This window comes from Lichenostomus cassidix, chromosome 7 (assembly GCF_008360975.1).
Source record: "Lichenostomus cassidix isolate B80296 chromosome 7, HeHo_3.0, whole genome shotgun sequence".
NCBI classification, from domain to species: Eukaryota; Metazoa; Chordata; class Aves; order Passeriformes; family Meliphagidae; genus Lichenostomus; species Lichenostomus cassidix.
The window spans coordinates 1,013,792-1,036,340 of record NC_139488.1 but is presented as its reverse complement, the minus strand read 5'-3'; the positions used below and the strand labels follow the sequence as shown (position 1 = coordinate 1,036,340).

The window sequence follows — 22,549 nt, the reverse complement described above, 5'->3', positions numbered from 1 at the left end:
GGGAGAAAATGATCGTGCATGGAAGGCAGGACTAATGACTGAGCAGTTTCCCAGTGCTGGTCTACAGCACACTTAGTGCCTCCACTCCCTGCATCCCAGCCAGGGTGGCAACAGCAGGTTTTCACCTCCTCAATCAGAGTGTTCTCAAACTCACCAGCTTGCTCTCAGCAAAACCTCACTGCTCCACGTTACCTCATCCACACAGCAGCCTGGCTTTCACCTGTCCATCAGCTCTGTGGGAGAGCATCAGCAGCAGTCCCTGAGTACTGCGGGTGGCACGGAGAGGTCCAAGAGCACAGTGGGACACAGTGATGCTTGGGGACACATCCCATGCCATCCCAACCCATCCCATCCCATCCTGGGACAATGCTTGTGGTGTGCTCTCCAGCCCTTGGGACAGCCTCATGGGCACAGCAGGGCTCAGCAGGTTTTGCTGGCACCACAGGGATCTGAGCTCTGGTTCTAAGGTCTCCCAGGCAGCTTTTTTTGTTTCCTACTACATCTGTTATCCTGCCACCCCTGGCCAAAAGTGTCGTGGAGGTTACTGCAGTCTGGAGGGCAGAAAGATCTCAAAGCATCCAACCACCAGTTGTGGGAGAGATGATGGAGACATTAACCTCCTAAATGATTCAGCTGATTGGACTTTGCATTTCCTTGGAATCTATGTAATGTTCTGGATCTCTGTTGGTAAGTGGGGCAAAACCCCACAGAGCTTTAATGGCATGGGAGAACTTTACCAGGTGGCTCTCTGAAACTGAAACAGTTAAAATAAGTTAGACTCCAAATTTATCTGAGCTCAGAATAGAGAACTATTCACTAGGTACTTTTGTGCAGGGAAGCTGCTTCATTTCAGTCAAACACAGTGGAGAAACAATGGAGCATGTTTCCTGTCACATTAGAAATATTCTATAGCTTTTAATAAAGACAAAAAGAGGAGGAGTAGGTGGATATTTTAGAAGCTATTATTCAATAGTTTCTAATGGTATCTACAGTAATTTGGGAATAATCTTGAGGAATGACATCCATAACACAAGAGATGGGCTATGTCTCCTGCTGCTCCTTGCAAAAAGGGCAACATGGGGAAGATTAGGAAACCTTGGATGATACAATGGGCTCAGCCATCCCAGGCTTCAGTGCCTTTCTGAATAACAGAGTTAAAATGCTTTTGAACTTATCAGGAGACCAAGGACTGGAGGAACTTTGGATTTAAGTCCCAAGGCAGGCAAAAGATGGCAGGAGATGCTTTGCCTAAGTTTTCCTGGCATGCCAGTGCTAGAGCCAACAAATAAACCCAGGCCAGTGACCCACTGAGCAGGTGAGCACCTTGTACTGCAGCCCAGCATGGGCATCTGGGGCTGCCCAAGAAGGTGGAGGGGGACACAATTGGCACAACTACCCCAGCTGACCCAAGGGACATCCCAGACCACGTGGCCTGATCATGTGCAGTATGTAAAGCATGGGGGAAGAAGGGGAAACATCCAGACTGAAGGTGTTTTGTCTTCCCAAGTAACTGCTATGTGTGAAGGGGCTCTGCTCTCCTAGAAATGGCTGAACACCTGCCTGCCCTTGGGGAGGGGGTAGTTAAATCCTTGTTTTGCTTTGCTTGTTTGTGGAAGCTTTTTATTTACCTGTTAATCTGTCTTTATCTCAACCAACAATTTTCCTCACTATTACTCTTCTGATTCTCTGCCCTGTCCCATCGGGTGCAGCTGAATTTGGGTTAAACCATGACACACCCTGATGTGCTTGCATTCCCTATTGTCAGATTTGAAAGAAATGTGAGATTGCCCGGAATTCCATTACTTTTTTAACTCACTAAAGCAGTGATATCTTTTTGGTTTTCATACCATTCTTTCAAAATCCACCTGCCGTGCCATGCTCGTCGGCAAGCCAGCAGTGAGACACTGGAAGATTGCACTGGGATAACAGAGAGCAAACCCAGACATCACCATGCCCCAAGATGGCTGTTAAGCAGGACTTAGACCTTAACCCCAGCAAGGTTTTGTTGTATGCTAGGCTTTGGAGAAAGCAGGGAGGAGCTGACAGAGTCCTCCACATCAGATGTAGAGACAAGAGGTGGTCACAGACACAGCCACTCTGCGAGTCCAGCTGGAGAACAGAGAGGATTGCTCTCTTGAGGAAAATCAATCACTTGTTCTTCATCTGTACCACTGCTGACAACAGAAACTTTAGATTTACCATACCTTCTTTTGGGTGTAGGTAGCCTCTGGAACCATCAGAGCAGACAGCTCTTCTGGTTGTGACTGGCACCAGTTTCACCATGTCTGCAAAACACAGCATTGCAAACTCATTTGTGAGAGGAGGCTGAGACTGCTGTTGAGGACTAATTCAGGGGCCACTGAGGATGCTGCCAATCCAACACTGCCAGAGGCTTCCCTTCAAATACCAAGAAATGCATTTTTCAAGAGCAGCAGTGTATGGGACATTAGCCCAATGAGAATTTCTGCAAGGTACAGTGCCTTGTGTATTGGAGGACCTCCAGGTTGAGATGGAATAAAATCTCTCCCCAGCTGAAAAGTCTCAGTATTTGGATTCGTGCAGCACCAGTGGAAGATCCATGCAGTCTGCAGTGTGTCTGCTTGTCCCACACGGGGCTGTTATCCCCAGATGTCACTGCAGGGTATCACAGGGGCTATGCAGGGTGATTGTATGGACAGGACATTTCCTGACACTCTGAACTGGTGCCTTTTTATTCAGTTTTGAACTTTGTACAAGTAGGTGTAATTTTCTCACTTCCTTCTGGAGCTTGACCTGAAGGAAATGGACACATATAGGACACCTGACATTGTACCAGAAACTGTCTGGTCAGACAAGGGTACTGACAGCTCAGTCAGAAGAGGAGATGAGAGAAAATGTCCTTTTTTGGAGAGACTTTGTGCCTCCTTGCTATGCTTGTGTGGTCCCACTGTGGCCAGATGGATCCCTTGATGAACAGCTACTTTTCCTTTGAAGTCCAGAATCAACCTGTCAGGACACTTCCCTGCCATGAGGTTAATGAAGAGTCCACCAGATGGGCAAAACAGGGAAAGTCTCAGTCCTAAAGTTCATCACTTAAATATCTCTTCACTGGAAAGCCCTGATTGTTGAACAGGAAAAAATATTCAGTCTACTGGGAAGTAAATTGTTGTCTATTAAATTAGTTATTCCTACCCATGCACATAAACCAGGCCACCAGAATCAAAAGCTAGTGACAAACTTTTATCAGGAAAAAAGCAGAGGTGTCTATTTTCCTGTGCCCCACAGAACTCAGCCTGAAAGAGAAAGGGATGAGGACTTTTCAACTTATTTAATAATGCAAAACCTGAGGAAGGGGCGAGTTGTGCAGAATCCTGAAGGGAGCTTGCCAAGAGACGGATTTGCTGATAATACACTACTTGCTTCTGCTATTCCTCTCTTGACACAGCGTCTGCTGCCTACCAGAGCAATCATATCCAAGTGTAATTGTCTAACAATTGTTCCGCACTGAGGAAATAGTTCTGATTACAGACATTAACAAGTTTAGGCATTAAGCTTCCTCACTGTAATTACCCTTGAGCTTAGTCTCACAAATGAATTAATGTGCTGATCGCTTGGACTAATAGAACAAGCAAAAGGGTGATGAATTACTTCCAAATTAGTTAAAATCAAGCGTGACATCATTTAATTAATTTCAGAGCTTGAGGGGAGGAGAAAGGGGGTCAGCACAATGCTGAAGAGAAAGGTCTCTCTCCCTTAGCGATTTCTTCAGAGACAGAAATACGTAAACAGGGGAGGATGGGGCTGGGGAAAGGGGAGAGGTGCACCTGGTGAGAAGGAGGATGCTGAACATGGCACTGTACCATCTCTGTGTTTAAGCAGGCAGGCCAAGGTTGCTGCAGCTGTGTGGCCAATTCAGTACAGCTGACAAAGGTGCAATGGATGGATTTCTTCTGGATACAAACAGATGCATTGCTCACCTCACTTTGATTCCCGAGCTCATACACAAAGCCTCCTTCTCCCCCAGGCAGAGAACTCACTCCTGGCCTTCCCAAGGGTCTCTCTGTGGGAGCTGAGTGCCCGAGGATAGCATTTTCAAAACCCCTCTCCTTGGTCATGTTTTCTGCCAGGGGGTCAGCCAGGCTGTCAGCACAAGGCTTGGCTGGCCACTCTCGCCATGAACAGAGACTGTTACCCTCCTTGCCTTGTCCTCCCAAGCAGGCTTTTTTTAGAAAGAAGCAAAAGGGGTCAATGGAAAGGACATGGCAGGGCTTTGGACTGCTGCTGTGAAGTACAGACTCTGTCAGATTAAAGTTCCCTTCGGATGGCTGCCCACCTGTAAAATAAAACGGCATGGCACAAAGAGCTTGTACCTGACAGGGCTCCATGTGGAGTTTCTCCTTGCAGCCCAATGGGCAATGACCCATCACCAGCTTAGGTCTTGCATCACCTGGATATCCTACACAAACAGCCACCAGGAGAGAAGGTCTTATAAATCAAAGGTCTCCATTGCAGCTCACATCTAGAACAGGGTTCTGCAGTGGGAGAGCAGACTAGTGAGGAATGCACACTTACAAACACAGTCGTGGCCTGACACGTTAGCAGCACACACAGACATATATATACATATATATATACACACACCTGTACATAGATATGGATTTGCTGCCTGGAGAGAAACTGGTGCTCATCTCTCCTAAGTGTACATATGTGACATAAAATACACCTGCAGTGACACACATGAACAAAAAATCACAAGAAGGCACAAAATCACAAGAAGGCACAAAAAAAAAAGTACACCCAAATACCTGATTTTGTGTAATTTTAATGATAAGGCCTTCTGTCACTGCTGATTTCAGTGGGAACTGCATAAGGCCCACAGTTCTTTCAGTGCAGGTTTGATCTATATTTTGTTTACATGAATTCTGGAGCAGTGAAGGGAAGGAGATGATGAGATGTGTGAAAGGTAAGTTTGAAGATTATCAATTCTCATAAGTGTGGAGAGTCAGGATGCTTTATAGCAGAGCCTGGCTGCCCCTTCATTAGGAAAGGGACCAACTCTCCTCTGTTACTGAGAATGGTAATTTGGGAGTCTCCCTGTGACAAGACTGTTTCATGGGATTTGCCAGTCTCCCTGTGACAAGACTGTTTCATGGGATTTGCCAGAGACCACAAGTGCAGCAGCCCAATATCAACACCCTCTGGCAGCATTTATCATTGTCTTGGCAATTTTAACCCACCCTGTCCCCCTGGTGACAGTACAGCTTATGACTCCATTTGTTTGATACAGACCTACAATAATTCCAGTTAGTGGAGCAGAGTGCAGGTGACAGTCTTTGTGATAGAGAGCAGATTCCTTATTCCCAGGACACAATCCTGGGAGGCATCAGGCATCTCCTGAGGTTCCCATAGCTCTGTTTGCTCTGGTTTTAAATGACAACCAGCAAGCAACAGCAAAGAGCACCATAAGCCTGGCACTAACATTCACACATGCAAAATGTTTGAAGGTCCTGATTTTCCTTTCCTAGTGGTGACCTGAAAAATTCTCTGCAGCCTCACCAGTGGCACCTTCATGGGCAGTCAGAGATCCTGAAGAAGATCCAGCTGTCCCTGCCTTGCTCATCCAGTTTATCACAGAAATGTTGGTTCTGCTCTGACAGCTCTGGCTGCTCTGAGCTGTGAGTCTCACTCTGTTCTGCTTTACTCCTAAGGAGGAGTAGCTCATCACATTTGCTCTTTCATTAAATGAACACATGGTGCCCATGCTAGGGCCCAGTTTGGCCCAGTCAAAACAAAACCGAACAGTGCAGCCAAATGGTGGCAGATGTTCAGATAACTGGCACTGATGCCTTTTGGAAACTTGGCTATGCATTGCTGGACACCCAGCTCTGCACTTCGTGGGCAATCCACCTTTAGGGTTCTGGAGATTTGGAAGGAAAATTGAAGTTATCTGGTTGAGAACTGATTTTTAAGGGTAACTAAACTTCCAGCACAACCCTCCTGTCAGTCACATCCCAGCAGTCTGGTGGGATGAGCTTGTAACTCAGTCACAGAGGCATTTATGCACCTGAGCACCCCTGGGGATCTGGGCCTTCTTCTGTACTTCTGCTCTCCAGGTGTAAAGAGGTGGGAATAAAAAAACCCACTCATCTCTGAGGGATGAAAGGTTTACAAAACGCTTACAAACTGTGCTACAGGGAAGGTGTTCTCCTAAGCACCTTGCAGGGACTTCTTGGCAGGAGGACAACGCCATGGTTCTCTAACAGCAAGAGAGGGATTTGCTTTTACAATATGACATTTGCCAGACAATTAAGGTGAAGAGCTGTGTGCTATAATCATTTTTAGTATTAAACACACACAGTAAAAATAAATGTTTAAAGGCGCATGGGGTTTTTTATGACTATAGGACATGATGCTCTGTACAATTTTGAAAGAATCCTTTCTGCTACCGTAAGTTTAGGTTGTAACCATGTAATTATTACCAGGAATTTTTTCCCCCTCCCATTATATATTAACAGCACCTAAGAGATGCAAAAATGAAAGAATCTGAGCTTTCCTAAGTTAATGGTTGGAGGATTTGTGCTGCAGGCTTTTTCTTTTACTTATGATAGTCAATCATGGTCTGACAGATAGAAAGAGGCAAATAAAAATATATTATGTACTCATTGTCCAGTGTCACAGAAACCTGCATTACACTCACGAACTACAGGGAGACACAGAAAATCATATAATGATTCACAAGTCTTTTTCCATTTCCACAGGACTCCTTTCATCACTTCCCAGCCTGGATGTAAAGTTTTGGAGACAGCCTCCTGTCCTCCTGCAGCCCACAAACATCAATTAGGAGGCATCCTGGAAGATGCCATGGGAACAAAACCAAACACAGAAGCCCTCCCTTCCTATATTCAGAGAATGTTATTGTATTCATGTTAATTTTTTAATCACCCCAATGCCAACAAGACTGCAGATGGGATGTTTCCTGTGCTTCCTTTTTTCAAGAATTTAAAACCAAAATCCTTGAGGCCCTGGTCCTGACCCCAACCCAAAACCTCACCTCATCTCCTATAAAAACTATCTTCCCAAGACAAGGCCTACTGGGAACGCAGGTTTGGCACTACCACCGAAGCTGTGGGGGATGAGATGCTGGACCTACCATGCAAGAATTGTGTGACTTGGACCTGGTCTTCAGCTCAGATCACATGGGAGGCTGGCAATCCAGGTTTCTAGTAAACCTGGACCTGGAGTCATATCCTAATGTGCAAACCCTGCATTAGAAGTTTAGAAGGAAATCCCCCCAACAGGAGAAAGCCCTCGGGGCTGGACTCCCATGGAATGCAGGGTCCTATCCTAGCAACCATCAGCACAGTGTTTGCATTTCTACGTTAATATTCATGGATATCTGAGCGAATGTCCTCTAACTGCAGCTTCAGCCTGGTCAAGGTGACTGACCTTCCTCATTAAGTGCTTCCAGATTTCCAATCTAGCCACGGATGTGAAAAATCTGTGCTAATTACAGGCTTGTTGGGAGGCCAGGAGTGCAGAGGGGAGATAAGGGGGTTTCTGAGAGTTATTTAAAGGCACAGCATCAACTTCAGCAAGGTTTTGGGCTTGCACTAATACACTGTCCTGTCTCTTGTTATCCAAAAGTAGAGCTACAAATCTGGGAGGGCTTCAGGTATTGGGAGCTGCCATTGATTCAGATGGCCAAGGTGAAGCTCAAAGACAGCCTCTCTGTGCCTCCCCCTGATTTTTGTCCCAGTCCATTCTGCATTCTGAACACCTGTTTCCCTCGTGGATGCTCCAATAACATCCCAAACTACGTGTGCACAACACTGACAAACAGTGCTTAAAACATAATGGCTTGTTAATATAACATGCCATCTGAGAAGTGATACGAGCACTTTCCCTTTTATATCCTTTTCAGTAAAGCACATTTTGAAACTCACTGACCTTTATTCTTTCCTTCTTTTTTTTAAGTTCCCTGGCATTATGTAGAAAAAACCATCAGTGTGAAGAGGAATATAAGGCAGCTTATTACCACTAACAAGGGAATGGCCCATAACTCTAAAGAGACAGAGCCTCAAGTGAGCTATGAAGGTCATCTTCTTCCATCCAGAAGGGAAATGCAATGCTGACTGTGTGTTGCTTCCATTTCAGACACTCTGTAGTCTGCTTTCAGTTTTGTTGCAATAAATAGTAAAAATGAAGGGGTTTTCTTTCAGATAGAATTTCACACAGTAGTTCCTCCCCACTTTGAGGGGATTGAAGGTAAACATCTGTCTGGATTTTCCAGCACTATTTATATTCCTCTGGATTTGCTGGTTAGTTTGTTCATGAATCTTTAGGATCTGACTTCATATCCAATCACTGGTTCTCCCTGCTGGAAAAACTCAAACCTCTCAGTGGGTAAAGGCACAAACAGCAAACTTACAGGCTCAATCACTACCAGGCTTAGCTCCAGAGCTCTCCAATAACAAATTGTTTCAATTCTTGGAAATCAGTGATCCCCCAGGGCTGCTCCATGCAGCCATGAGCCTCAGAGCAGTGTTCAAAGATGGCAATGCTGTGCTGGAGCCAGTGTGGCATGAGCAGGTCACTGGAGGGACCAGGCTGTAGACCATGTGCTGGACAAACACACAAGGCTGAGGAAGGCAGTTTAAGCCTCAGGTTGTGAATGAAGATAAACAGCAGCATACCTTTTCAGCCCTCCCTGCATCAGGGATATGCCAGAGCCCTGCTGTGGGCAAGCACTGGGAAATAGCATTGCTGCCCTCTCAGAATGGAGGTTTTCTTTTTGTCCCCAGAACAAATACATCAGTGTAGTGCTGCAGCTCGTGGGTCAGGGGTAACTGGGGTATAACTGGGATGAGATATGTTTTTCCATATCCCCATTCCCTGGTCCACCTTTCTACAACCCTCAGAGAGCCTGGGGGAGGGAAGATGAGTTGCACATTGCTCCTCTGTTTCCGTGCTGAGAATCTGATATTTTGGCCTTGCTAAATAGCTCAGGGTTTGTGGTCTACAGCTGTAGTGATCCGCAATATTTCCCATGAGTTTGCTTCAAAACGAGTATCTTCTTTGGGTGGGATGACACAGAAAAGTTAAAGCCAGTGTTTTCCCTCACTTCACTATCCTCCTTTCCAGTTGCAAATGATGCCATGTCGGACGGTGTCAGGAAGTGTTGTGCTACCAAAACTTCGTTTTCAAAATGGTGGCAGTGAAACATTGCTGATTGAGAAACTCCTGATCCCACTGTTTCACTCAGGAGAGAAAGGGCACACACAAGTCTGTGGTCATGTTCAGGCTTGAAAGAGAAAAGCACACAGAAAAAAATATTGGGCCATGCTGGGCCAAATACCTGAACATCAACTGCTTATCACTAACCAGTTCCCCACTAATTGATGGACAGTTAGCAGCTTTGCCAAACATTTGACACTTCAAGTAGGAAAGACAAACATATTGCATAAACAACAAAACCCATGGAGCATCCTCTAGCCTGACCGAATGATGCAAAAAGCCAAAGAGGCCAGAACAGAAACTGTGGTGGAGCAGCATTTCTGTGCATTCCCAGAAGAACTGATCCAAGAATTGAGCTAATTCTTCTTGTGAGAGGACTGGCAAGTGGCACAACAGAGCTCCAGTGACCAAACAACACCCCCGTGTGTCCAGCTTGCCAGCCCAGAGCCACAAAGCAGTGCTCTTTGGCTGAGGAGGAGAATGCTGCCAGCGGTGCTAATTATACAGCAGCTTAGACAAAGCCTGGTCCTGCTGAAGACAGCAGCTCTACTCGAGAAAGCTCTGCCTTCTGAGCAGCAGAAAGCTCTGCCAAATCCAAAACTTTAGCCGTTCTGCCGTTCCCTCACTCACACCATGCTGAGCCCAGGCTGGTCTGAAGAGTGACAGGAGGAGATGGCTAGAGGAACTGTTTCAGCTTTTTAAATAACAAGAAACACTGTCAATGAGTAAAAAATTATACTTGTGTTTCTGGTGTATGTAGACACTCTCTTCTTTCAAAAAAACTGCTATATCTTACTAGGCTCTCTCCAGGCTTCAGTGCTCTGTGCCAGTCCAGGCTGGGATCAAGTTTTGCAGCAATTTCATAGAGAAAAAAACCCATTTTATTATGTATTAAATGGATGGATTAATTAAATCTGTTAAGATGGGTTCCAACCTCCACCACTCTGAGATAGACACAGGAAAGGTTTCCAGTACAAAGTAACAACACCATTGACTTGCTATTGGTATATATTTCATATGCTTAATTTCATATGCTGATAGATGTACTAATTTTTTATACTTATTCTATACTTGCATCTCAATCTGCCTGAAGTATTGGTCCATTACTGAAAATCTGTGCATTTGCTCTCAGTTCTCCTTCTTCCTCAGTCAGAAACTGAACTGATGGCCTCTGGGGATCAGAGGGACATCTAAACTACAAATCTGAAAGGAAAAGGCAACAGTTATCATCCCTGCTTCACACACAGCTAGCCCGACAAATGCTCCCTTGCTGGCTGCCTCAGCCCCCTGCTGCTTTTCATTTTAATTCTTTTAAATTAATGTTAAGCAGCCCTGCAAATTGTCTGACGCTATGTTACTCCCTTTCCTCCTTGAGAATCCAGCATGATTTTCACTGGTGCAGCTCTCAAAAGAGAGCAGAACTGGGCTGTCACACTGAGTGCTCCCTGGCTCATGACAGGTTGGTGGCACATTCCCTTAGAGCAAAAGAAGCAGCCAAAAGAAATCCAGAGAGGATCTCTATTTGGATTTCTGCACACCTAAACTGTTTACACAGGAAAGAGCAATTCAGCTTCCTCATGACCCTTTTAGACTTGACCACTGTCTCTTTCCTCAAACATGAGCTGCTCCTACTGGAGCTGCATGGAATCCACCCCCCCTTGCTGGCCCTGCAGTGGCTCAGCTCTGGCATCAGCCTGGCCAGGGTGTGATGCCAGCCCCAGGCTGCCTGCCACAGGCACAGGAGCTGCACCCTAGCATCTGCACCAGGCTCCAGAGCTGCTGGGCACTTCGGAAAGGTGTGGCTCAGGACGAGATGACCATGCAGAGCAAGCCTCAGTAGGGTCTGCAGGGCTTGGCCTTCAGTCATGCTGCCCTTCCCTGAAGAATTTGCCTAAGACCTCGCCAGCTATCTAATATTCATTTTATACACAGTTGTAATTTCTTTTTAATTGAATCTTGTTGGGAGTTTTGCAGCCAGGCAGGATTCTGCACCCAAATATAGACTTTACTGTGTTATCAAGGGAAATGTCCCATATCCAAACAGCAAAAGAGAGCCAGTGAAATGCAGGAAGCAAACACCAAACATTCAGAAAATCCCCACGTGGGTGCTGACAGCATGCCAGTGTGAATGGGAGCAGGGACAAGGACAGGAGGGAGCATGGATGGAGAATGGGGAGATGGGAAGATTGGTCTGCAGGGTGTTCAGCACTGGGACTGACTTCCCAACACAGCAGGACAGAAACACTGAGGGCTGTGATCTCCCCACTGGCCATGGCATCCATGTGCTCCCCCTGAGTGGCCCAGCGGGCACTGAGGGTGCTCTGGGCAGCTTCCCTGCCCCACCTGCAATAGCTGCAAGGTGTTTTTTGGGGATTGAGGGTTTGGGTTTTGTTTCTTCTTTCTCCCTAGCTCTTGAGAAATCATCTGTGACACACAGAGCAGCTTTTATTTAAATATGTAACAGCACCCCATTTTGGTGTTAGAGATCTGAGAACGGGGCCCAGATGCTATAAATCCAGCTTTATTTGCTTACACTTGGCATTTCCCTGACTACTACCATTCTGAACCACCCAAATCCGTCAATCTAATGGAGATATATGGACAGTAAAAATATGTGCTGGAAAACTACTGGCACGTTGTGCAAAATGATCAGATTTAATCAGCTGATAAATTATTTACTTCAATGGAGATTCAAACCTATGATTTGAGTCTATTTATGGATGTCCGATTAGTGCAAGTAATTTTCCATTGCTTTATTATGTTTGCTAATACATTATGAAAGCCATGTTATGGTAATGCTCTCACTTAAGTCATTTTGTTGCACAAGCACATAGCAGAAAGCTCGTTCCACCCAAGGCCAGGGACATGTTCCAGGGGGCACCACTCAGTTACACACCACTGTGCTTTTTCCAAGGGCTTCTGCAGAGCCAAGCTGCCAACAGAGTGGGAATTTCACTTAAGGAAAGCCATTACCCTGCCAGGCTCTCTAAGTGGCACTGGGCTCTTTGCAGATGCAGCTGCCATTTGTGACAAAGTGCAGAAGGAGGGCTGGCCTGGCTGCCCCCCAGACCATGATGGACGTCTCTGGTGCCTGGAAGGGGAGCACAGCAGCAAATTGCATCACACTGAGTGTTTTTGCAGCACAAGGATGCAAGAAGCAGCAGCAGCGCCTGATGCAGCACTAGCACTGATGCAAGAACTTGGCAAATCAAGTCCTCGAGGCTGCACACAGACCCCAGAAGCCCTCAGGTAATTTTTCCTGGCTTTGGCGGTGGATCGAAAGGAATGCAGAGGCACATGTCACACCTGCAGAGCCCCAGGTACTCTGCCCTGGGCAGTGATGCACTTTTGAAAAAGACCAAGAAGGAAAGAAGCCAGAGCTGAAGAAGAGCTGGATGGCACAGGGCTACTGGGCACGACTGCCACCAAGCCCATCCTGGGGCATGATTTTGGAGAACGTTCATCTCAACAACCCATGTGAAAAGGCCAGGGTGCCCTGCCAGCAGCCTGACTCTTCCCAACCCTTCTGTCCCCCTGCCCATGGCATGGAGCTCCCAGCTCCAGTTCCCTCTAGCACTACCCTTTGATTTGACACAAGGTGTTTGTCTCCCTTTCCTTTCCTGCAGCCCATGGAAAGCACTGGTCGCTGAAACTGCAAGAATTGCACTTGAAAGAAACAGGTGATTATTAAAAATGAGAGCAACTGGAATAACCAGAAGATGAGAAGCCTTAGTTGAGCAGGCTCGTAAGTCAGACTCACGGCAGTTCCTTCTGTGCTGAATGACAGAGGAAATTCTGCTAAACGGACAATGTAGAGTTTACCCATTTTTCATCTCTCTGCTGTCAAAGCCAAGGAGGTGAACCCATCCAAGGCTTAACCTTGCAGTGACACCACAAGCCCTGTGCAAGACTGGGCTGAGACTTGAGGAGGAAAGGGCCATGAAGTTCCCATCCCAGAGCAGGCTGCAGGCACTGGCATGGCAGGTACCTCAACACTCAAATTCCTAGACTGTTTTTAGCATTGTTAATTTTTAGCAGCTTTTCCCTACTCTCCATACTTTTTGACTTTAGCAGGTGTGCTGAAGCTGTGCCAGGAGCCAGTATGGGGCTGTGCAGCTGTCCTGTCATGCAAAGGGCAGTGGTGCCTGGAGTACCTCAGATAGATAGGTACTGCTGCCCTTTCCCAGACTCATCACTGCTGCAGGGCTGTGCTTGGGTTCAGTGACTGAAAGGGGCCAGACTGACACTCACCCTTTTCAGACACAGGGAAGCCCTGATCCCACACCCTCTTCATCCACCAGGACCCAGCTTGCCAAAGGTGTGAGGCAGCTCAGCTGGAGTGTGAGAAATGAGGAAAAGCACAGGTACAGTCTGTAGCTAATGGAGGTTAACTTCACACTCCACAAGCACATTGCCTCCAGCAACAGCTTCCAGCAGCAAAAAGCCTGGAGTCCCTGGAAATGTGATCTCCCACCTGTCACACTGCCCTCCGGGGCACAGGTCCCTCTCTTTACACCATGCAAATGACATTAAAGGAAGAGGGAGGCAGTTGGGAGTGAGGAGGCAGGAGGGAACCTTTTGTTGAGACTGCGGAAATTTTCAGTAAAATGAAAACAAATTGCTCTAAGTAAACCATTTGTCACAGTCTGATTACTCTGCTGCCACTCTGGGAACACCAATTTGTCATGCTAGATCGGGATAACAGCAGGCGAGATGGCATGCTGCCTTCTGGCTTTCCTGCTTGCAACACGCGAGGGCAGCGGGGATCTCCTGCAGCTCCTTCCCAGTGCCATCGCTCCCGAGGGACCAGGCAAAGCCTGGGGTCCCTGCAGCCACAGCCACCCTCCTAGCAGCCTCCTCCACAGGTACTGCCACCTGAGACCTGTCCAGTGTGCTGCTTTCACCTGTTTAGCCCAGTGTGTTTACCTGGACTGTAAGGTGACCACAGCAGGGATTGCCTCTGGCACCAGCAGTTGGCATAAAAATTCTCTGAACTGGATTTTGGCACTGAAGTGTGCTGGCAATACACCTACAGATCATCATTTCTCTGATGTTAAATTCCGTGTCTGCTGTTAGCTACACCTTCAGGAATGCTGCAGCTGAGCCTGGCCCAGTCCTGATCCACATTTCCCTCTCCTTGCTGATATCTTACGAGCTTCAACATTCTGTAGATACAACAATTTAAAAAGCACAAATGTGCAGGAAAAAAAAAAAAACAAACTAACAAAATGCTGCTAGATTCACATTTAAAGAGGTACTTAAAGAAAGAGGATTAATGCAAGCAGGCAACAAGCAAAGATTAGCCAAAATTCATAAAGCATGAAAAAGCAGCAAAAAAAATCCCAAGTCCAATAATTAATTCCCTTAGCTTCACTGTCCATAGCTAATAAACAATAATTTGAGTCTCCCCTGTTTGTGTCACTCTGAAATGATGCAGCAGTTTGTAATGCTGAAACAACACAATTAACTGCAGTTCAAGTAAAAATATCTTTCAGCCAATAAAAAGAAGGAAAAAACCCTCAGAATGTAATTTTGGGTAAATGTTCCTTTTATTCCAACAAATCCTTAATCTCAGATTATTAATCTTTTTTTAAAACCTCTTCTGCTTTCAAATAAAGAGATAGACACATTTTTGAAAGAAAAGCTAAATAACTAACAAGTTTTATTTGCAAACCACATGAATGAACTAGCTGAGTATTTCCTTTTTTCTTCTTTTCCATTTTGGGGCTATTAGGGTTTGTCAGATCTGCATTGAGCCAGCGAATTTTGTCTTTTCTCTTCATTCTTCTTTACTGATATATTCACTGTACATCCTGAGCTGCTCCCACTGCTGCTCTGGGCAGTCTCTGGGCAGCAGCAGATGGAACTGCCTGGCCCTGTCACCAACCACACACTGCTGATCCAACTCCTTCTCTAAAAGTCACAAAATCTGGGGGCAAGAGGTGAGGAGGGATTGTGGAATACATCCCCTCCACAGAACAGCAGAAATCACAGCATTCCGTACTCACTGAAAGAGCTGTGGGGTATTTTAAGAGCATAGGAATATTCCACAGCAAGGAAAGACAAAATGTTCCCAAATTATATAAATACCTCCTTGTTCTCAGTCACTGTGCCCAGCGCCCCAGACAATGGCCCTGAACCTGTAACCACAGCAATCTGCTCTTCCACGTGGGTTTCCCGATGCAGAGCTGTCAGTGTGAAGTGAAGCATTTAATGGAAACTTGTTCCACACAGACACTGGTGCCACTGGTTACAGTGCCACTGCTGGCCATTCTACTTTATCCCCTTTGATTTTAGAAACTGTAACATACCTTCAATACTAACCATTTCTGCTTTACCTGAAGGGAAAAGCCTTTTAAAAAAATCCACATTTTTTTATGGGGAGGGGAGGGAGGGAGGGGAGGGAGGAGGGGAGGAGGAGGAGGGAGGAGGGGAGGGAGGGAGGGGAGGAGGGGAGGGAGGGGGAGGGGAGGGAGGGGAGGGGAGGGGAGGGGGAAAGAAAGAAAGTCACAAGAATGGCAGAAACAAACAAAGCAAGAGACTCCAGAGCTGTACCCAAAATATACTCTGTACCCAGACCCCTGGCCAGCATAACTCTGAGTATGTTCCAACCCCAGAGCACCAGAAACATTGTCTTGAGCACTAAGCACAAGGTGGAAGTCTGAGGCTGAACAGAGCAGAGATGAGGCAGAATTCCCTGAGAGACCTGGTGATATTCTGAGGCTTTCATGTGAAGTGCTTTTTTGACACAATGCACGCAGACATTTATCCACAGAGATAAAAAGCTAATTAGTCATGCAACAGGTCTCTGCTGGAGCTGATAGCCTTGTACAGGCTGTGATTCCTGCCGGAACATTTTGGATTCAAGGCAGGCAATATGGACACAGTACATTTATCTAAGTGGTTCCAGGGGCTGTAAACATCAGCATTATCTTTAGTAAGGATGGCAGCAAGATGCAAATTTTTAACTTGTCCAAGGAAAAACCTGTCAGCAGCTCTGCAATGTAAAGTGTTCTCTCCAGCAAGTGGAAGGTGTGTGAGGAGCGGAACAGGCAGAACCCAGCCCATTTTCCTGCTTCAGAAGGAGCTTGAGGCACAGTTCACACATCTGCCTTTGCCGTGTTTTAAAAGTATGGTTGAGTCTGCTGAGGTCAACATGACATCCTAAAGAATAGGGCAAGAAAATCTCAGCTACTCTCGGAAGTTAAACAGAGCAGTACCTGTGCCTTTGTTTTGTTGCTCTCTAAGTAATTTGGTTTACTAGCAGAGCAAAATACCAAGAAGCAGCAAATATGGACTGGGACTTGTACATTTGAAAAACATTTAACAGAAATGGACAGATTTGTTGGTATGAGTTTCAGCTAACTATTGTATAGCAGGAATGATAATAAAGTACGTGCCCACATTATAGCAATTATATACAATGTGTTTCCATGCAAGGGCAAACAACCTGTGGGAGCACTCCTAAGGACAAGAAGTGGAGGAGTTCTAGGGACACTTCTAACACACCAGAAGTAAGAAAAGAATGAAAGGGCATACATTCTCTACAGCAGTCAACATCCTTGCCATTTCCAGATGGGTCCACATTTCATAATAGATCTAATGTTCAGGGCTCAACAAGAAATAAACTCCTACTGATTTAAGCATTGATATTACTGCTGGTAACGTAATAATACCTACAAGGAGATCATAATTTTTAACGATCAATATTTTTCTTAATCCACTTTCATAAAGCTCTGAGCAGCTGCTTTCCAGTCACAGGGAAGAACATGAGTAGTTACTGCAGCTGAGAGAAGAAGTTTTATGGGAAGGAGGCTGCCTGATTATCAATAGTACTTTATGTCCTAATACCACAGCAAGAGCTGATATTCTCATCCCATCTCTGTGTCAGTTCCAGACCACCAAACCTGCAAACCAACACAAGTGAAGTGGGAGATCAAAGTACAGAGGGGATTTCTTTCCCCTGCAGAGACCATTATCTCTGAGGTGTCCCTCAGCAGCCTCAGTCCCCACTTCACCCCTCAGCAGGTTGGTCCCAAGCACCCGTGGATGGAGAGCACACTGAGCTCATGGAGAGACAAGTGCTCAGAATTCAAAAGGCAGGTTCAGCATGTGCTTCTCTAGATCAAAGAGCACACAGATTCCCCTCTTTACCATGGCACAGCAAATTTCAATTGATCCAAAACCAGCTTGCATTTTCTAAATGTTGCTGCTGAGTTTGAACTTTGGAGAGAAATCCACTCACTAGAAATGAAAGTTGCCAATTAAAAATCAGTCTGTTTATGTGGCTTAGGGGAGCTGAGAAGGAGAAAGGGAGAGAAAGGAAAAGCCAAATAACTCATTAAGTGATCTATATTGTGCCAGTACAGTTGGCAATTATAATTATCCTAATATGAGTTTCCCACTTGTAGAAGTCCTTCCATTCAGGGATCTCAAAACACTTTGCAACCATTAATGATGTTGGATTCATAACATTCCTGACCTCATTTACAGGAGAGGGAATTGAGGAAAAGAGAGAAAACACCACCATTTTCTGTAACAGAGAGCTTTCATTTTGTAACTGCCTGTCAAGTTTGTATCTGAAACGAAATAATATTTTAAAAATGGGGTTCGTTCTGATTTCTTGAGCAAGCAGAAGTCTTTGACTCACAATATTAGTGCAAAAAAAGCTCCCAAAAGATTATTGAGAATTATGTGAACTGGGACAGGCTGTCTGCAAACCTTCTGCAAAGAGCCTTTGATCACCAACATTTGCCACCCTGGACTCACAGAGAGAACTTCTGCCTCTGGGCCACAGAGCATCCTTGCTCCAGAAGTACCCGAAAGAGTACTCACATGTGGGATGGGTGACATCAGTGTCATCTGCACACCCAGAGCTCTTGGGTTTGGCTCCTTCTCTGAAAGGAAAAATGAAACAGAAGCAAAATGAAATCCTGGTAAAAGAAAAAACAAAGTGGAACAAATAGCTGAACACTATTGTGCATGCATGCACCTAGGAGAAAGCAGGACTTGAGTAGAAGCCACCATGGATTTCTCAAGAACAAACAGTGTCAAGTGAAAACACTTTCTTCCTGAGACAGGGTGATAGGGTTGGTAGGGAGAACAACAGCAGAAGTTGCATACCTTGACTTTATATATGTTGTTTATAGCATTCGCACAGCTGAATGAAGGAAGCGTGGGGAATTCACAGTGTGGGAGGAATGCAAAAGTGGCTGGAAAGGAGCACTTGGAAAGGAGTTATCAATGTTTCAGCATCCAAATAGCAGCATGGGCCTGTGTGTTCCACTGGGAGCTGCCCTGGGCCAAGAACTCTTCAATACTTCCACTAATGATCCGGCTGATAAAACAGAGAGCATACTTAGCAAGTCTGCAGGAGATGCCAGCTGAGAACAGACCTGGAATTGAAAACGATTTTACAAATGAGAGCTCTGCCACAACCACCAAATGCCCTTTAACCGAACCCAGGGCTTGCTGTGCCTGGCAGGAAGAGGAAACCACCCTCTGCTCTCTTCAGCAGGGAGAAGGCCCTGCTGAGGCACAAGATGTGGGTTCTGCATTTCCAGAAAATCAGATGCCACAGGGAAGAGTTTTGATTGGAACACTGCAGAATCAGAGATCCAGAAAACAAAATTTCTGTGGAAAATACTGAAAGAATTTGAATAACTTGAAAGGAAAAGAGTGAGACCGAAAAGAATGGTATGGTAAAATTCTGTTTTCTAGTTCCATGATGGCCAGGATAAGAGCTGTCAGAGGAGGGTTCAGAAGGGCAGGAGAGGCTCTTGCCCTGGATGAACACAGTAACTGTTATCCCAACAATCCACTCCCCACTGGAGGAGAGCCTCTCTTTGTGGATCATACAGGACTCTCCCAGTGAGATTAGCCTTTTCAAGATAAAGTTAGCTTTTAGAAATAATTCACCTGTGTTACATCTGTAAGCTTGTTTGTGCTTGCTGAAGGGCTGGTGTTGGAGGGAAAATGCCATCAGACTTGTGCCGCAGTTTGAGACCAGAAAAGACTCAAAATTAAGGGAGAATTTCAGAATTGCAGCTTCCATATGGGGGCTGCACACTGCTGTCAGCACCATTCACCCCAGGGCTCTGAGAGCCTACAAAAATGTGCTTACACTGGCAGCCCACATTCTAGAGTTTTACAAACTAAGTATGTTACTTTTAAGGCAGAGAGGAACTTCCAAAACTATTTTCTGCAAAAAGAAGTGGATTTTAATCATTGCAGACCATTCATGAATCTACTAGAGAGAAGAGTTATCTCATAAATTCTCCTTTTTGTGGCTCTTCTCCACCCAGTAACATTCATCTAAAAATGAAATAAACTTTCTTTCTCCCATCACTGAAATTCCCTGTCCAAATAGATAGCCAAATAATGTTAATACTAATTTTAATTCTGAAAAGTACACAAAAAAGGAGAAATTTTCTCATTATTAATGGAAGAAAAGCCCTATTTAGCATATTTAAATGTAAAGTGTAAGATTGATAACCCACACAATAGCAATTATGAAAAAGTTACAAGATGGAATTATTCTCTCAGGGCTTTTATCAAGGTAGTTACCGTAAGTTAAATGTGAAATTCACATAGCAATCACTCAGAGCATTCGGCATTCACATACCTCTCTACTGTAAATAATTCCCCATGCAACAGTAAAAGTTCTCTCTCTATGACTGCATAATTCTGATTGTGTCAGCAATTAGCACAGGAAGTTTTAGCAGAGTGCTACATTTTTTAAGAGTTAGAGGAAGGTGTGCATTGCAGACAACCAGGATGCTCTGGATACACTGGATTTGCAGGACACACAGGGAAAGAGGATGTGGAGATGTGGACCATCACACCCACCCAGAGCCCTTCCTCTGCTGCAAGAGCTCCAGCTGAAGGCAGGAAGCTTCTTCCCACACTGAACACGCTGCTGGAGAACTGAACACTTCAGGAGGCTTGAAATGAAGAGTTGCCTGTGCCAGATTAAAGTCTGTCCCAGGGTAACACCTTTGTCAGAGGAGATGAGAAGCATCAGGCACGTTTTTCTCTCTGATTCAAAAGTTCTCCTAATTAGGTACTACCATGTGTTTTTCATTGTGGAGAAGCTGTTTTAATTACTCCTAACAGTCACTGGAGGGAATTCCTGCTGTGCAGAGAGCAGAGCAGCTTTCTCCTGCCTCATACCCAGGACAGGAAAAATGCAGTGTGCCATATAGCTAAAAATACAATGTGGTATTTATCATCTGGTCTTCTGCAAGTAAAAGAAGGCCCACGTAAGGACCTCCAGAGAGGAAAATAACCCACTTCTTCCTTTCAGCTCTTGATAAGTAAGTATTTTCTGAAGGCAATATGCAGCATTAGAAGGGACAGGAACAAATTTTCATTCATTTCCCTTCCTCTCTCTGCCTCTTATTCACAGTGATGTTGTTGTATTCCTGGACTCTGGCACTGTGCAGGGAACATGCTGGGGAATGAGGTATTGTATGTGATTTAAAATTTGTCTGACCCCTCCATGTGCAGCACTAAGCTGTATTTCCTCAGGGATGAATTTTGAAGGCCATATATTTTTGTGTGCCCAAATTTTAATCTATCTGGCCATTTAAAAATCATGGAAGTGGAGGGGGGAAAAGAAAGCATTTTTAAAATGCACTCTGGAAACCATATGAGAAACAAGCCTCCACAAACACAAGCTCTAGCCTTGTCTCAATGGAGCCAGAGGTAAAACCCAGAATATAAGCGTATCTGAACAGGAATAGACTGGAGTTCTAACTCCAAAGGTGGTGCCTTAGACAGGAACCATCCTTGCAAAGTCTGGTTTTGCACCAGCAGATGATACAATGTGAGTGCAGTAGGAGAGATGCTGTGATGCCCCTGGACAGGTTTGTGGGGTGCTGGCGACACCAAACAGCTCTAATATTCAGCTTTGCTCTATGCAACAGACAGAAGCTGTTTCAATCATTTAATGCCATAAATTTACCAAAGAAGCCAGAAGAGTGGAAAATGAAAGCGTGTGTTAAGCAGATAACACACAAGTATAAATTTTTTTCTCAAAATTCCCAAGTCTGGTACCAGAAGTCCACATTAAATACAAGTGTTTCTTTCCATATTCATTAACACAATTGCTATTTTCATCTTACTTATGATATCAGTTCATTACTACTGCACAGTATCTGTACAAATTCTCATGAACTGATTTTATGCATTGTGTCAAGGCTGCTTTGCATAGGCAGATGGGGTTTTTTTTCATTTTCCTTAGACTTTGTGTTTCAAAATTTTTTCTGGTTTTCTTTTGATTTTAATTGTTTCTGGGAAAGCTAGTTGGAGCCTTTTGGAGAAAGACACTTTAAAGAAATCTCACTAAGGGGATGAAACAGGTTCTTTCTTTCTTCTTGCACTTCTAAGCCCTACTTCACCAGAGGAACACAGGGTACTTTCAGTGCTGGTTTGGAGTCAGAAGAATGAACACAACCCTCTGCACACAACCAAAACACTGAATATCTGACTGACCTGTGACAATGTTTCCATAGGATTGTGACAGCTGCAGGAAGAGCTGTTCTGAGCAGAAATGAGGACCATACAGTGACCTTTTAGGAGAGAAAATTTATCCCCATTTTTGTAGTGTTCTCCAGAAGTTGCAATAAAGAAATTCCCATGTGGGTTCAGAGAGTAAGATTAAATACATCACAGAGATTGTCCCCTCAGGCTGCTTCTTCTATATTATTTTTGGGTTTTATTTTTTATTCCAATTTAGGCTGGATCAATGGGCCAAGAGCAACAGTAGGATGTTAACAAGGCTGAGTGGTGAGTCCTGGACTCGTGTCACCTGAGGCTTGGCCTTAGGTCATCTTAATAAAACACACAAAACATTGCACTTGAAAATGCTGTGGTGTCTGTTGCCATGTGGCAATTCGAGTGTGATCACCTGGTGTGCACTGAGCACTTCCTTCAGCTCTCTGCTAACCTCCCACCATGGAGAACACAGCTCCAAACTACAAGGGGTATGAAAAATTTTTACAATTATCTAAATATATCACTAACCCACAGGCTGGTAGTTGCAACGTGTCAAGTGTCAACTCTCCATGACAATAAATTTCCCCTGTCAAAGAGGAAAAACAGAGCACTAATAGTTACCAAAAAAAAAAACCAAAAAAAACCCCCCCACACAAAATGAAAGGAAACTATCCTGTCCCAGGACTTTGTTACAACTGAGGCACCTGTGTAGCCTTAAAGTCCAGGGAGTGAGGCCCAACTGGAAACTTTTGGGCTATTTGTAAGCTTCAAGCTGGACACAAATTTGAGACTGCACAGATAAAATAAATATGTATGTATATTAAATATATATACATAT

At 45.0% G+C, this 22,549-nt stretch overlaps 1 long non-coding RNA gene across 1 annotated transcript; it reads right to left on the bottom strand.

Moving 5' to 3' along the window:
• Nucleotides 1-2,204: 2,204 nt before the first annotated feature.
• On the bottom strand, nucleotides 2,205-18,597 carry LOC146434288 (uncharacterized). The gene is made up of 3 exons (XR_014853252.1): nucleotides 18,337-18,597; nucleotides 18,049-18,110; nucleotides 2,205-2,285 (listed from the first exon to the last, which is right to left on the bottom strand). It is a non-coding gene; the product is annotated as an uncharacterized LOC146434288 (long non-coding RNA).
• Between the last annotated feature and the right edge of the window lie 3,952 nt (nucleotides 18,598-22,549).